Source organism: Ambystoma mexicanum, chromosome 1p (genome assembly GCF_040938575.1).
Source record: "Ambystoma mexicanum isolate Mex_15411 chromosome 1p, UKY_AmexF1_1, whole genome shotgun sequence".
Taxonomy (NCBI): domain Eukaryota; kingdom Metazoa; phylum Chordata; class Amphibia; order Caudata; family Ambystomatidae; genus Ambystoma; species Ambystoma mexicanum.
The window spans coordinates 789,246,681-789,263,470 of NC_090921.1; the positions used below are offsets into that span (position 1 = coordinate 789,246,681).

Genomic DNA, 16,790 nt, shown 5'->3' on the forward strand with positions numbered 1-16,790 from the left:
AAAAGGATTATACAAGCACAATCCAACACTAAAGAACTCTTTAAGATCCTCAAGGAACTAGAGTCTCCTGTTACCCCTCTTGATACGTGCACCCCGACACTCAGTGGTGTTGAAATATCCAAAAGGCTCTGCTAGACAAAATTCTTACTCCAAGACAAAATTAATTTAAAAAAAGCCACCTCTCTGACTCAGCGGGTAACCCCCCGTCTTATAAAACTCCCACACCCAAGCACTCCTTCCATCTGTTAAGCTTCACACCCCTTACCATCAAGGAAGTTGAAAATATCATCATAAAGCTCAAGCCCTCCAGTTGCCAAGGAGACGCCTTCCCTGCTCCGGTCATAAAGGAAGCTGCGTAGACCTCGCCCCTTTCCTTGCCTCTTTCCTTAATGCTTCCTTCAAATCGGGCACCGTACCAGACAACCTTAAGGATGCCTGGGTCATCCCGTTAATCAAAAAACCAAATCTCGATCCCAGTAATCCTTCCAACTATAGGCCCATCACCACGGTGCCTTACCTACTCAAAATTCTGGATCGAGCGGCTTACCTCCAAATCCAGGAATACCTTGACACCAACAATCTATTAGGGCTCAGACAATCTGGTTTCCGTCCCAGACATGGCACAGAGACCGTCTTGATTGATCTGAAAACCCAAATCGAGGACCTGAAAGACAAGGGCAAACAAGCGCTCTTGCTCCTTCTTGATCTTTCAGCAGCCTTTGATTTGGTCGATCATCCAATCCTCTGCCACCACCTCAAGATTGCTGCTCACTTTCTGACGCAGCTACATCCTGGATTAGCTCCTTCCTGGCAAACCGAACCATGAGGGTCTTCTCCGCCTTAGCTACAGCTGATCCAGCACACGTACATTGCGGAGTCCCACAAGGATTGTGTATCCCCCACGCTTTACAATGTGTTTACTAAACCTCTCTTTGATATTCTTGACTATCGGGGTGTATCCTACACTAACTATGCGGATGATGCCCAGATACTCATCCCTATTACGGGAAACTATGTAAACGATGTCAAATCACGTAATGCAGTCTACACTGTCATCCAGGCCTGGATTGCTCATCATAGGCTCTGCCTTAATGACGAAAAAACTGTTACCCATCCTAGGCTCACAGTCCAAACTCACCAAACTGGACCCCAAGTACAAATCCTTTATCGATGGGAATGATATGAAAGTCACCAACGTCACCAAAACATTGGGAATCTACCTAGACTCCACTTTGTCCCTTAACAGACAAACCAATGCAGTAATGTCAGCGTCATCCTACACCTGTAAACTTATTATAGCGTGCCGTCCTTTCTTGACAACGAGCAAATGCTTGATCCTCGCCAGAACCCTCCTGTCCAAAATCGATTATTGTAACGCCCTCTACTTAGGCACCAGTCAAAGTGACCTTGATAAACTCCAGGTCACCCAGAACAATGCCATTAGGGCGCTATCAACATTCCCAGGCATTCTCGCATCTCCTCCACTAGACGCAACCTGCACTGGTTACCCATCACTCATTGCATATCTCTCAAAGCACTTGTCCTTACTCATAAGGCCCAGAACAATGCAGCCCTCGCTTACCTTTCCAAGCGCTTCTCACAACATACAGCTACTAGACCTTTGAGATCCGCACAGACATTGACTATTCCTAGCTTCAAGCTTCAGACAGCCGGAGGCTCGAGCTTCCCAGTCCTTGCGGCAAAGCTTTGGAACTCCCTTCCCAATGCTCTCAAAAGTTCCATACATCCACTCCTTCAAAAATAAAACTAAATTATGGCTGTATAATCGGGATGTCCTGGCCACCTCATTTTAAGCCTTGCAGCTGCCAAATCCTATCATCTGCGAAATGTCTGTACTTTGTCTTACTCTGTATATTTGTCTACTCTTCTGCATGCTAATTCTTTACATATGTTGTACATGTTTGTAAATTGTCTACAGAGAAGTGGTAGAAGACATCTTCTCACAGTGGGGTTTCCCCACTACAGACCTATTCGCCACAAGCAAAAACAGACAATGCCCAGGATTCGCATCCAGGTTCCCTCAGCCAGACTCCAAGGGGAATGCCCTGTGGATGAACTGGTCAGGGATGTTTGCCTACACTTTTCCAACAACCCCTCTCATGAGGAAGGTGGTCAACAACATGCACAGGAAATCGATGACGCTCATCCTAGTTGCTCCCATGTAGGCGAGGCAACCGTGGTTCCCACACTTAAGCAGAGTAGCGGTGTTCGAACCCATCAGACTCCCGTGCTGGTACAACCTACTGCCCCAGCACCAAGGTCAAACTGTGCATCCTCAACCCAGCTCAATGAACTTGGCAGCATGGCTCCTGAAGTCATAGTTTGGACAGCTCAACTTACCACAGAGATGTATGGATACCCTAAAAGAATCTAGGAAACCTAACACGAGGCACTGTTACTTTGGTAAATGGAAAAGATTTATCTGGTGCCAGAATAAGCAAATCAACCCAGTTGATTGCACTCCTTCCAATATTGTCACATACATGCTCCACCAGCTGGATCTAGGGCTAGTATTTAACTCACTCAAGGTACACCTGGCGGCGCTGTCAGCCTACAGCACCTCCCATAACGAGGTTTTGTGGTGGAAATTACCAGTGGTTAAAGCCTTCATGTAAGGGGTAAAGAGACTCCACCCTCCAATTTCAAACCCACCACCAGGATGGGACCTTAATGTGGTGCTTGCTAAGCTCATGGGCCCACCCTTTGAACCCATGCATAAAGCCAGTCTCAAACACCTGACCTATAAAACTGCCTTCTTGATAGCCATTACATCCATAAGAAGGATCAGTGAAATTCAGGCTGTCAGTTCAGTATCCTTTCTTTACTGTTCATAAGGATTAACTGGTTCTACGAACACACCCTAGGTTCTCACCTAAGTTCATTTCTAAATTCCACGTTAACCAGTCCATTGAGCTTCCGGCCTTCTTCCAAGAACCCAAAAGCTCTGCTGAGGTGAAACTACACACACTATATGTGCGAAGAGCGGTCCTCTACTATGTAGACAAGACCAGGCCGCTAAGGGAAACAGACCAACTGTTTGTCTCCGTAGCTACAAGCAGAGAGGGAGATTGTGTCTCTAAAGGTGCAATCTCGAAGTGGATAGTCAATAGTATCCAGCGATGTTACTCCCTTTCTGAAAGAACTCTGCCTTTTACGCCAAGAGCCCACTCTACTAGAGGCACTTGGGCCACTCTGGCTTTCATTGCAAATGTACCCTTTGACACCATTTGCAAAGCAGCTACATGGAGCTCTATTCACTTTTACTCAGCACCACTGCATTGACACTCATTCCAAGACAGATACTCAAGTGGGACAAGCGGTTCTAAGACATTTTTTTGCTCATGACCCTTCTCACATCCCTCCTCCTTCTAACACTGCTCACTAATCTATGCACAGCATGTGATCTAAGCAGATTCCACAAGCCTCAGAAGGGATACATTACTCGCCGTAATCGTATTTCTGATGCTTGTATCTGCTTAGATTCACATGCGCCGGCCCTTCCTCCCCTCTGAGAGAAGGCACATGGATGCTTGTAGTCTTATCTTTCTATCTGCCTGGATAATCTGTACTCGCGCTACTCCTCATACTACCTCATGTCAGAAAAAAAACAATCTAAGGGTCATACACGCGTGAGGGATCATGGGTGCAGTGGACGTCACACTAGGCATAGTATTACTGGCACACCCTGTGTCGACGCCCATTTTCAAGTTTCGAAAAACAAACTGTTCCACTAGATGTCGGCCTATGCACAGCATGTGAATCTAAGCAGATACAAGCATCAGAAATACGATTACGGTGAGTAATGTATCCCTTATTTACTCAACAGTTGTATAACATTTCACTATTGAAAGCAAGGTCAAAATCACAATCATAAATACACCACACCACTTCCCTTAAATTCCAGACAAGTTACGCTCACAACATGAAGTGGGAGCAAACTGGCACTCCAGCAATTTAAAAGGGAGGGAAAGACAAAGTTACCAGCAATTAGGCAAAACAAACAGGTAAGTACTCTGAGAAGTTAAACACGTGAGACTACAGTGAGATCCGCTAGAAAAGGCTTAGGACCAAAGTCAATAGGACAAAAGTCTTTAGCTCAAGATGACACAGTTCAGGGTAGTTTGCGGTAAAGTTTGTGGCACAGATTCTGGACAAGGTTGGTGGATAGAAAAGGTAGTTCGAAGAGAAGGACAAGCTCTCGGATTGGAGAAAGATTTCAAACACTTTCACTGCGGCTGACCGAAATGGACAACCGGATTTGCACAGTACCTTTAAAACGGAGAGGTAGCTGTAGCTGAGGCTGACGTTCCCGGTGGTTCCTGCAGGCTCACGGTTCCTGAAGCGACTGTCGTACTGATCAGAAGTAGGAAGACTTGAGGGTCCTGCGCCACCCAGGGAAGAAGCCAGCAGCAGAGCCAAACAACGAATAAAATGGCACTCCTTTAAAACCCAAGCAGGGTCTGACCTTCCTGGCTATCCGGCGCACTGTAGCTCTGTACAGCGAATTCAAGCCAGGACCCCTCCTCTGGTCGAAGTTCGGGCAAACTGGTTGGTCTCACCAGCTCAAGGGAAGACGTTTCCTGGAGGATCTTCTCTGTCGTCGGATTCGGAGATTCGCACCTGCAGCAGGGCTTCAGTGGGTGGTTCAGTCGTGGTTGGGGTCCTCTTCCAGTTCCTCGTTGTTTCTTTCGTTCCAGTGGCGACTGCTCTTTCAGTCCCAGAGACCTGCTTTTTATGCAGTTTTCCCCCCATTCATACAGCCGGGCTGTCAATCACACAGCATGGTGGCTGGCCTGGCAAGGCCAGTCCCCTTAGCCAATCAGACAAGAGTGCTACTTGGGTTACCAAGGGAACCCATGGCAGCGGTCTGAAGATCTCTCCCTCACATCCTGCCCACCTAAACTATCAAGCACCTTAGGGAGGGCTTCTGTGCAGAATCATGCGAAAAGACAGCGAACAAAGGAATCATCCCTGGTTTGGCACACAGAGAAAAACACAAGAAAGACTTTAACAAAAAGAAATGGCAAATAAACCCAGCGGAACCAAAATAAAATGTATTTGGTCAAGCGGGTTTATGTTCAAGGCTACTATAATAGCCTGGAACAGTACCATGTTTGTATAATATAATCGCGGTAGGAAAGTTAGGGTAGATACCACTGCCACCAGCCAAGTGTTAGTGTTAAGGGAGCGAAACAATGCTCCAAGAGGCACATAAGGGAAGAAGTTTCCTGGAGGATCGTCTCTGTCGTCGGATTTGGAGATTCGCACCTGCAGCAGGGCTTCACCGGGAGGTTCAGTCGTTGTAGGGGTCCTATTCTTCCAGTTCCTCGTTGGTTCATTCGTTCTAGTGGCGACTCTGCTCTTCCAATCCCAGAGACCTGCTTTTTATGCAGTTATCCCCCATTCATACAGCCTAGCTGTCAATCACACAGCAGGGTGACTGGCCTGGCAAGTCTTAGTTTTAAGGGAGCGAAACAAGACTCCAAGAGGCACAGACAAAAAGGGATAAGAATTAACCCTTTCCAGTACTCCATGTAATGGGGTGTACAGGGTCTGCAATTTAAAGGGACTATATAAAGTTAATGGCAACTTTACCTGTTTCTGGGGGACAGTAGTCCGCCCCAGAAAAATTGAGTCAGTGGGAAGTCTCAAAGACCACCCTGTGTCACTGCATTGAAGGTGCTGTGCAACACACACAAAAAGTGGTGCACATGGAGTAGGTGAGGCTTCAGTGCCCAAGATCACACAAACAGTGAAAATACAATCAGCAAAACACATGTAAGAGTGAGAAAAAGGCTTACACTCTTACCAGGTGAGAAAAATAAATCTTATAAATCCAGCAAAGCTGCTGGGGAACTCGTTAGGTAAGGGAAATGAGCCATTTATGAGAATTCTCCCTAACACCCCCGTACCAGGAGACAGTCATGACGGACGCTTACCTGGAAGGATGGGGAGCCCACACCAGTCTTCATGCAGAGGCCTGTGGCTGCTGGAAGAGAAGGTGCTACACATCAACGTCCTGGAGCTGCAGGCTGTGTTTTGGGCCCTCAAGTAATTTCTTCTGTCCTTGAAGGGCAAGGTGGTCAGGGTCTTCACGGGCAATACCACCATTATGTTTTACATCCAGAAGCACAGGGGCACCAGATCCCCAGCGCTCTGCAGGGAGAAGCAGGACTTGTGACACTGGGCCGTCGCCCAGGGGGATGTTCTGCGTTAGTTTCACCTGGCAGAATAAAGAACACTGTCACTGACTCTCTCAGCAGGGAGCTATGCGCTTGCCACATGTGGGAGCTTCGGCAGGATCAAGTGGCCATCCTTTTCCTCAAGTGGGGCAGTCCCCAGATCAATCTGTTTGTGACAGCGACTAACACCAAGTGCCTTAAGTTTTCCAGCAGGTTTTTCTAGCCGGGGAGCATGGGGATGCATTTGCCATCCCTTGGGAAGGCCTGTTCTCCAGCATGGGGTCTGGCATGGATTCACATGCTAACGAATATTCCCTGTCTCCGGGCTGGGAATCTTGGTAAAGAAAAAATCAGTTTCACTTCTGAACTGTCTTTCTCCTAACAACCAATCACTGGTCTCTGGGTCCTACTGCCCCCAGCCAATGAATGCTCTCTACATATGCCCCTCCTCTGGCAGCCATCTTCAGATTTGTACTGCACGTTCGTGTGGTTGGAGTCCTCGTGATTAGATCTTAGGCTTTTTACTGCGTTTCACACTTTTTTCCAAAGTTTTACTCTATTGTTTGGTCAATCGAGCTTCGAGCTCCATCGACACATCATCCGATTAACGAGTACCCGCTTTCGGATTTTCCAACGCCCCTCAAGGTCTGAATTTCATCAAGTTAAGATTCCAGAAGGTTCTTCGAGGCCTAGTCCACTTGGACTTGACAGAGGAGAAGGAAGGCTCAACGCCTCTGTTCAGAGTTTGCCCAGGATGTGGCCTATGGAACATCTATTGGACGATGGGCATTCCCTGTGCCTCTATTGCCTACATTCTGATCAAACGCACGTGGAGGAAGACTGTGCGTTTTGTAAGGAGATGGTCCCCCGCACCCGTGAAAGATCGGCGCAGGCGTCTCACTGAGTGGCTCCAGGCCGAGGCCCCTGCTATGGGTGAGTCCCGGCAGCATGCCTCCCCCAGCCATAAGAAGAAAACTGAGCGGTCTACTGAGACCATTGAGGGCGCTCCAGTGAAGGGGGCCCAACATAAGGCTGATCACTGCGAGTCAAGGGGCACCGGTAGCGCCGTTGCAACAGGCTCCCCGGGGGGCCAGGGCGAGCTCCGTCTCCCCAGCACCTTCAACCTCGAGCCAACGCTGCAGTGCGGTGAAGAAGAGGAAGTCGGACCACCCGGGTAAGCTCCTGGAGAAGTCCCAGACGGGACAGTTGGAGAAGACCAAGGGGGAGCGGGGCGCTGACCCTCCCCCCAAGGTGAAGGCCTCTAGCTTGACCAAGGTTGTGCAGGCCCAGATTCACCTGGCAAAGCCTTCCATTGAAGGCGTGGTGGCATCCCTAGCCAAGGCTGCGGACGCGGGTTTGCAGGGTGCGGCCCCCAAGGCGAGAGTTTCCCTGCCTGCTAGGAGGGAATCATCTTTTCAACCCATAGAGAGGACACAGGAGAAGGCGATGCCCATAATCTCCCCGAAACAGTCTCCCTTGGTTGCAGAGAAGTGGGGGAGGCTCGGTAGTCCTGCAGGGCACGGACATCTCCTCTGTGGAGGGGAGGAGCTTTCTACTCCCCGGACCATCTTGGACAAGAAGTTTGTCGAGGCCAAGTAATACGGGAAGGATCCCGACGAGGGAGACCTCGAGAGTGGCAACGAGACAGACGAGAAGCAGGCCGTGGAGGAGTAGGAGAACCCTACACCGTTGCCTCTGTCGCTCCCACTCTCGCCACCTCAGCAACCACCTCAACCCCCAGCGGACATTTCAGTGGACATTCTCCAGGCACTCCACACCTTGTGTTCGGAGATTCAGTTGAGGATGCCCCTTCCGCCGACGGAAGATCCCGCGGCCCCAGAAGATCCTACGGCACCGGGGCCATCAGGCGTGCCCCCTACCAAGAAGAGAATTCACCCTCCACTGCCTTGTCACCCGTCGCCCCCACTCCCTCTCCCCTCCACCAAGGGAGGATACAGACCCGGACACAGCGACCATGGGCACGGACACCGAGGGCGGGTTAGGAGACCGATAGTCTCTGCCACCCAGAGCCTCACCGCCCGACGAGATAGGCTTGTTCCATGCGATGATTTCTAGGTCCTCGGACCTGTTGCAACTGACCCCTGAGGAAAAGAAGAAAGCGAGTTTCCAGTACCAACACCGCGAGGCAAAGAGGAAGACTGTGCTGTCAATCCCGCTGTTGGACGACTTTTGGGACAAAGGGCTGTCCCTTATGAAGAACCCATCCTCGGCCCCGGCGAAGAGGGACTGGTACGAAAAGTACAGGGTGCCGGAGTCTGCACCCAAGTGTTTGAGGTCCCAGCCTTTCCTGTATTCGGTGGTTGCAGTGGTGAGGAAGAAATCTTCTGGCTCTTCCGCAACGACCCCCTCACCCCTCTCCCCCTTACAGCGAGGGGAAGAAGTTGGACGACGAGTCATCACTTCGGCGCAGACGACCATCAAGGCGGCCAATGCCCTCGCCATCGTGCCACGCTAGGACAGGAAGCTCTGGTTTAAAATCGCTCCCCTCCTGGACTTCCTTCCCGATGACAAGAGAGCGGAAGCGTTGGAGAGCCTGCGGGAGGGCGAGGTAGCATTGGACCATGCCATCAGTGGCCACTGACATTGCCGACACTGGGTTCCGCCTAATGGGCAAGTGGACGAGTCTCTTCAGTCCATCAAGGCGGACACCGGAACGGCCAACGAGACGGCTCGTGTCTTGGGCACGCTTCAGCTGTCCTTTCAGAGTTTCGGGAGTAAACCCCAAGGTTCCTCCAAAGGCTTCTGTGGAAATTCTTTGTCTTACCATCAACCGTCCTGCTCTTCAACCCAAGAGGCCTACAGGGGCTGTTGCAAGACTGGAGGAGGTCACCGTCATCGACAAGGTCCCCAATGCGGCGCCTCCACGGCTAAGCAAGATTGAACCGGCCGTGATGCCAGGCCCCCCACCTGCGCACACCGGTGGGAGGTCAGCTGGTAAACTTAGTCAGCGTGTGGAAGTCCATCTCGACGGACCGTTGGGTGCTGGACTCTCTGGCCCATGGACACACCCTGGAATTCCAACAAAAGTGTCCTCGCATATCACCAGTGGCCGGGCAGGAAAACCACGTCCCTCAGCTTTTGCTGAAGGTGCGGCCCATGCTGAAAAAGGACGCGATAGAGCTTGTTCCAAAGAGACTCCAGAGTGTACTCTCAGTACTTAGTCAAGAAGAAGACTGGCGGTTGGAGGCCCATACTAGACCTCTGCCGTCTTAACAAGTACATCAGGTCCCAGAAGTTTCAGATGGTCACCCTTCAGCATGTGCTAGGACAGCTGGAAGAAGGGGATTCCCTATTGTCGCTGGACTTGGAGGATGCCTACTTTCACATCCCCATTCAAGAGGGACACCGCAAGTTTATGCGCTTCGTGGTTCAAGGGCAACATTACCAGTTCAAGGCCCTTCCCTTCGGATTGAAGTCGGCGCCAAGGGTCTTCATCAAGTGCCTGGCTCCACTGGCAGCACGGCTTCATCCTACAAGGGATCCTAGTTTACCCCTACCTGGACGACTGGCTCATCCAAGCGAAATTGAGGGAGATCGTCGCACACACAGCGAAAAATGTATAGCTGCTGACAGAGCTGGGGTTCTCGGACTATACGAAATCTTGCTTGGTGCCATCGCAAGACACATTGTTTCTGGGGTCTCGGCTCAACACAGTGTCGTGCCTGGCGTCTCCGTCGGAGGAGAGGATAGCAGCCATCCTGGGCGGGGTACAACAGCTGTTGACCCTGAAGATCGCATAGCTGAGGTCCATCAAGTCCCTTCTCAGCATATAGCTCATTTGGCTTTGCAGGCTGTGGATGTGGCCACTGCAAGAGTTCCTCGACGCCCGTTGGATTCAGGTATCGGGAAGCTTTGAGGACAATATCTCTCTCTACCAGAGTTTGTCGAGCAATACGCTGGTGGGGAGTCTGCGCGCATTTGTCTGCGGGCATAGCCTTCCAAACACCACCTCATCAGGTCACGAGGTTGGGGCGCGCACACCGGAAGACTCCATGCAAGAGGCCTGTGGCTGCTGGAGGAGAAGTCGTTGGATATCAATGCACTGGAGCTGCGGACAGTGCTTTGGGCCCTCAAGTCTTTCCTTCCGTCCCTCAAGGGCAAGGTGATGCAAGTCTTCACGGACAACACCACCATGATGTTCTACATCCGGATTCAGGGGGTACCTGATCCCCAGCTCTCCAGAGAGGGGCAGGACCTATGGCACTGGGCCGTTGCCCAAGGGATGTTCCTCATACCGTTTCATCTGGCAGGAGTGAAGAACACCATCGCTGACTCAGCAGGAAGCTGCGCTCTTGCCACGAGTGGGAGCTTTGGCATGACCAAGTGGATCTTCTGTTCCTCCGATGGAGCAATCCCCAGATCGATCTGTTTGCGACGGTGACTAACATCAAGTGCCGGAGGTTCGCCAGCATTTTTCCCCAGCCGGGGAGCATGGGGGGCGCATTCACATTCCCCTGCGACGGCCTGTTTCTGTATGCGTTCCCTCCGTTGCCGTTTCTTCTGCGACTAGTCAATCAACTCAGACGGTCCCGGTGCAGGATGATCCTTGTCGCACCGGCGTGCTGAGACAGATATGGTACCCGGACCTTCTGGACTTGTCAGCGTCCCCTCCGGTCAAGCTTCCGGCGGCCGCACAGCTTCTTGCCTGAGGAGGCACAATCCTGCACCATGACCCAGGGTCGCTGAACTTGCAGGCCTGGCTCCTGCAGCGCTAGAGTTTGGAGGATACGATATCCCGGCGGACTGCAAGGAGGTGCTTGCCAAGACCAGGGCTTCGTCTACACTGAAATGCTATGGAGATGAGTCCAAGAGGTTCGCAGTCTGCTGTATTTACTGTCGCTGACCACGGCAGGGCTGGCCCATGCCTCCATCAAGATTCATCTGGCGGCTATCTCCCGCTACACCGGGGACGGTCATCGTTATGGTCACACCGCCTGGTCAAGGAGTTCATCAAAGGACTTTTCCGTTTCTGCCGGTTAAGGCTCCGGCCCCAGCATGGGAGCTCAATATGGTGCTGACTGGGCTCCTGGGTCCGCCGTTCGAGTCTATGCATTTTGCGCCACTGAAATTTTGGTCGTGAAAATAGCATTTCTTGTGGCCATCACCTCCACACGAGTGGGAGAGATCCAGGCCCTCTCTTGTAAACCACCTCACTTGACATTCCACGAGACGAGGGTGGTGCTACGGATGCACCCCTCCTCCATGCCCAAGGTGCTGTCGGACTTTCATCTAAACAAGCCCTTGGTGTTATCTGTATTCTTCCTGACTCCTTCGTCACCTGCTGAGAGAACTTTGCACTCACTGAATATGGCTAGAGCGCTGAAGTTCTAAGTGGACTGCACAAAGATTTTTCGGAAGACGTCGCAACTTTTGTGAACTTTGGCCCTGTGAACCATGGGAGGGCCCTCTCCAAGGCTTCCATTTCCAGGTGGCTCTGCGGCTGCACCACCCATTATCATTGGTTGGCAAACCGACCGCTGCCTGGCCGTCCGAGAGCCCATTTGACCAGAGTGATCACTGCAACTACGGCGTTCCTGTCTGGTGTGCCCCTGCTGGACATCTGCAGGGCTGCTACGTGGAGGTAGACGCACACCTTCATGAAGTTCTACTGCGTCGACAGGGTTTCCAGGGAGGAGTCCAGAGTCGGCCAAGCAGTGCTGTGCAACCGGTTTGCTTGAAGATGAGCCTGGTGAGGTCCGAGATGCTTAATGTTGAGCCTTGTCACCTCCCGTGGTTGTGCATGTATTCTTAATTCATGAGCATGTGAATGTGAATGCATGCCAGAACCCATGCTGGAGAAGGAACAAGTTACTTACCTGTAACAGCACTCTGTTGAGGTGGCTCAGGATTGGTCAGTCCTGCTTGCTGGGAGTCCCGAGGATCTTCTAGCAGCTCAGATCTGTCTTAAGTGATGGACTCAGTTTGGTGTTCCTCTCCCTGGCACTTCGTTTCCAGCAGCAGCAGAGGAAGTACAGCCAGCTCTGAGAGGATGTCCAAGCGAGTTCACTTTGAAGTTGATTAGTCCCACCAACTCAAGGGGAGAAGTCGTCCTTGCAGGGCAACTCTAGTCGAGGCAAATTCAGGGCTTCAGCACAGCAGCAGGGCTTCACTGGGCAAACCAACTCAGCAGGTGTCTCTTCCAAATTCTTCTTTGGATTCCTTTGTCCAGTGGTCGACTCTGCCTTCCAAGCTAAAATGCCTTGCCTTTTTATGCAGGTTTCTCCCATTCATTCCAGCCTAGCTGTCAATCACACAGCAGGGTGGATGTCCTTGCCGGGCAGTCAGCCGGCCAATCACCTTTGGGTGCATTCCTGTAACCAAGGGGATTAAGCACAGGGAGTTTCGGGCACCTCCCTCATTTCCTGCTTTAGGCAACCCAACCTTTGGTATAAGCTTGTACTTGTCATGGCCACTGGACAGGAACCCCAGTTCACATCTTCTAAAGGGTGTGCTCTGCACACTTTTTTCCTTGGGCACGTGTTATTCCATATCATATTAATCATCCACGTGCAACTGGGCCGGGCGTGGCCATGGGAATCCATGCAGCCGCTCGTGCAGCATCATTTGGGAGTGACAGGGTGGAACCATCCAGCAGAGCAAAGGGGCGTGGCCGTTCTCCAAGCACCGTCAGACTATACCTGCAGGAGGAAAGTACAAATAAGGTTAGAAACCTAATAGAGACATTTGTAAAGGTTGCGCGCCATCGCATCTAGTGCTTACCTTGGGATTCCAACTTGTCATCTTCTTGGGAACACTTCGAAGTCCTCCACCAGCGCAACAGCTCCGCTGGGCCGCCATCATCTATAAGGTAGAAAGACATTATTAAGGGTAGGAACTTAAATCATGTGACAAGACATTAATAATTATATGAACCATAATCATCATCAAAACTCCTAACTTCAAAGTGGTTTGGTCAAAGCCGGCCTGGGCCACCACATCTATGGACCAGTGAAGCAACTGGGTCATCTTGAAGCGCCCCTGCTGATGAGAAGCAGGGCTGAGTGCTTTCCCTCACTATATATCAGGTGAGCCTACATGGGTAAACGCTTACTTACCTCATTTTGGCACGAAAGTTCTAAGGGGAGTCACAATACCTCCACACCCTTCTTAGTTGGGAGAGAGAACAGATCCCGGGGAGCCGAATCCAGGGAGGGCTCCAACCGTGCCCCAACGTCCCAGCAGAGACCAGGTGAGCGTAACAGTACTACAGTTTTGGTACCGTGTTGAGCAGCCAGGCCCATCTCAAGAGGGGAAATGTGAGCAATAGTGGAGTTACACAAAGATTCCAGTTACAGGTATTCAAATAGACTCTTACACTCAAGGTTTCTTGCATAAACAATTAATAATGTATCTGTCAGTTATAAAGCCTTCTTCAGAAGGGAGCAATAGAATAATAACAGACAAATATACTTCAATACTGTGCACCCTGAGGTTCTGAATCGGACAAGACCCTTTTGGGATGGCCCACAGACACAACCTACACCCACAGGTTACTTCAAGTAACAAGGGTGCTGGAGACATTAATATCTTACTGTTGACATTCAGAACACTCTTAAAAAGTTCGTAAAAGGCAAAGGTAATTAGAACACAAGACATTACAAATATTCATAAGCAGGGCAAATAATTTCAGATAGCACAAAAGAGACAATTCAAATAGGCTAAGCCAAATTCAATGGGCAAAAGTCTTTGTATAGGGTGCAGCACTTCACGTAAGCAAATAGAAAAGTCTTTGCACAAGTTCTTAGTATGAACAGAAGAATCACATGTAGGGTCCACAGGCTGATTAGACTTGTGAGTTATGGAAGGTACAAGTACTTCTACATTAAGAGGTAAGTTCTCTTAGACTTTTTTTTTTACAGTACCTTGGTAAAGAAGAAACTGTGCAGCTGATGACCTGTTCCTGTGCAGCTCTGCACATCACACTGTTCCTGGGCCTCTGTCGTGAGGACAAGAGGGAGGATGTCGGGGGACTCCTGCACTACACCAATACTGTCAAAACAGGCAACCGGCAAACTTTACATTCAGTGGCTGTTTCGCATTTCAGCTCCTTGCGGTACAGCAAATAGCAGTAAGCGCGGTTCCTGGCTGTCAAGGTGGAATTTCCTCACATCCGAGGTCCTGCACTCGACTGGGGGGGGGGTCAGCTTGGTCAGTCCTGCTTCGTGGGAGTCCAGAGGATCTTCCAAAAGCTTTAGGCCAGCTTACAAGAAACGTACACAATCTGGTGTCCCTCTCCCTGTCTCGACGGTTTCCTGCAGCAACTCTGAGGAAATTCAACCTGCTCAGAGATGGGTGTCCAGGTGGCTTACTTGGGCGTTCATTGGTCCCACCAACTCAAAAGGGAGAAGTCGTCTTTGCAGGGCTTCTCTATCGATGCGAACTTGGCAAGTAGTCACTGCAGCAGGGTTTCACCGGGCAAACCAACAGTCCAGGAGTTGCAACAGGAGTCCTCTTCAAGCACTTCTTCGGTTCCTTCGTTTAGTGGTCGACTCTGCCTTCCAAGCCAAAAGACTTGCCTTTTATTCAGTTCTCTCCCATTAATTCCAGACTAGCTGTGACTCGCCCAGCAGGGTGGCTGTCTTTGCCGGAGTCAGCTAGCCAATCACCACAGAGTGCATTTGGGTCTCCTAGGAGAGTAAGCACAGGGAGTTTCGGGCACCTCCCTCACTTCCTGCCTACCCCAGACACTCGGGCGCCAGAGGCGGATTTCTCTCAAAAACCCTGCCAAAGGTGAAATTAACAGAGACCAAACCTGGTTTGACACGCAGAGAAACTCTCTAGAAGGACCCTTCCACAAAGACCTGGCGAAAAAAGACGACCTGGCACCATTTTAGCAAAGATGGCTCCCGCTGTAAACGTTACCGGGTTCGCGAACGGTCGCGGTAAATGCAAACCTAAGTAGTTCAAAACTAAACTACTGCCACCAGCCAGTCAATTGAGGCAATGGTAACATGAAAATGTTTACATGAGCATTTAGACACAGGGGATACGAAGTAACCCCTCCAGCCCTCTATTGTAAGATGTGCTGGGTCTAGCAAGTACAATGCTAAGTAAAGCCAATTTCACTTTACTGCTCTGGGAAACAGTAGTTGATGACAGAGCAGGTATTTAAACCTTGGGAAATATGGATGACTTTCATATGGCACTGCACTGAAGGTTCTTTGTGACACAATTGTAAAAGATGATGCCTATGGAGCTGGTTAGACCCCATAACCAAAAAGAAAGTGTGTGAAATCACATTAAAATACATGAGTGGGGGAAAAAAGGGTCACACACTCTCCAGGTTAAAAAATCAAGTCCTCAAAATCCAGCAAAGTTGTTGGGGGTCTCTAAGGTGGAGGGAATTAGCACATTTTTGAGAATTCTCCCTAACACCTGCCCCTGCCAGATACACTGGCACCAGAGGTGGGCTTCACTTCTGAATCCCGCCAAAGACAAAGTGAACAAAGTGACCAAACCTGGTTTGGAGTGCAGAGTAAATCTCAAGAAGGACCTTGCAAGCAAGAAATGGCAAAAAAAGACTGTGACCATTTTGACAAAATGGGCACCCATGGGTGCTTTACTGCAGCTGCAAACGCAGCCCACGGAACTCCCAATTGTAGTTAAAAGTAAACCACTGACACCAGCGATTAATTGTAAAAAGGGTAACAAAAATGTTACATGAGAAACTAGACAAAGGAGGTACTAAGTAACCCCTCCAGCACCCCATGGTAAGATGGTGTGTGCTGTGTCTAGAAAGTTACAAATTGTAAGTAAAGTCAATTTCACTTCACTGTAGTTTATCCAAGAGAAGGTATTTAAACCTTTGTGAAATCGAAGACTTCCCTGTGCCACTGCACTGAAGGTTCTGTTTGGCACAAAGCAATGATGATGCCTATGTTTGTCAGACTCCAAAACCAAAAGGAAACAGTGTTAAATCACAGGGGAATACATGAGAGAGTGTGAAAAAAGTTCTCCCTCTTTCCAGGTTAAAAATTAAAAAGTCCCAGCGTCCTGCAAAAGTGCTGGTGGTCTCTAAGGTAGAGAGGAATTAGCACATTTCTGAGAATTCTCCCCAACACTGGTTGATGTCATGACCTACCATGGACAAATCCTAAAAGGTGTGTATTACACATGATAGTTAAGATAAGGGCTACCAATGGGAATGTAGGGTTTGGAGAAAGATGGGATTTCTTTGAAGAGGTTTTGTCCAATCATGTGGGGGTGGATTGTAATAAAATATCGGAGTGTTTTAACTGTTGCAATAATTTATATTCGATGTCAACTTATGTGGTTCATTGAGGCTTTGGTTAGTTTGGTTCCACGACACCATCATACTGCTATCCGGACAATTGTACAATAAACTTGATTTACGTACAAAACATGCACTCGTCCATGAGGTGGTGGGCCCACTTGGGTGGGGTTCCACCCCCACATTAGGTGCTGTTATGGAGTTTACCTCTGAAACACCTGCTGGCTGTTTGAAAATGTCAATTTTCAGTATGAGGTGGATAGCATAGATGTGTAATCTGTGGGAGCAGTCATTTATTCCAGTCAGAAAACATTACAAAAGGTGAGTAACCTATT

The 16,790-nt window shown here is 49.9% G+C and overlaps 1 protein-coding gene across 12 annotated transcripts in view; it reads left to right on the forward strand.

Moving 5' to 3' along the window:
- Nucleotides 1-16,790, forward strand: part of UBAP2L (ubiquitin associated protein 2 like) — a 1,950,223-nt gene that overhangs the window by 1,151,892 nt on the left and 781,541 nt on the right. The window lies entirely within an intron of this gene.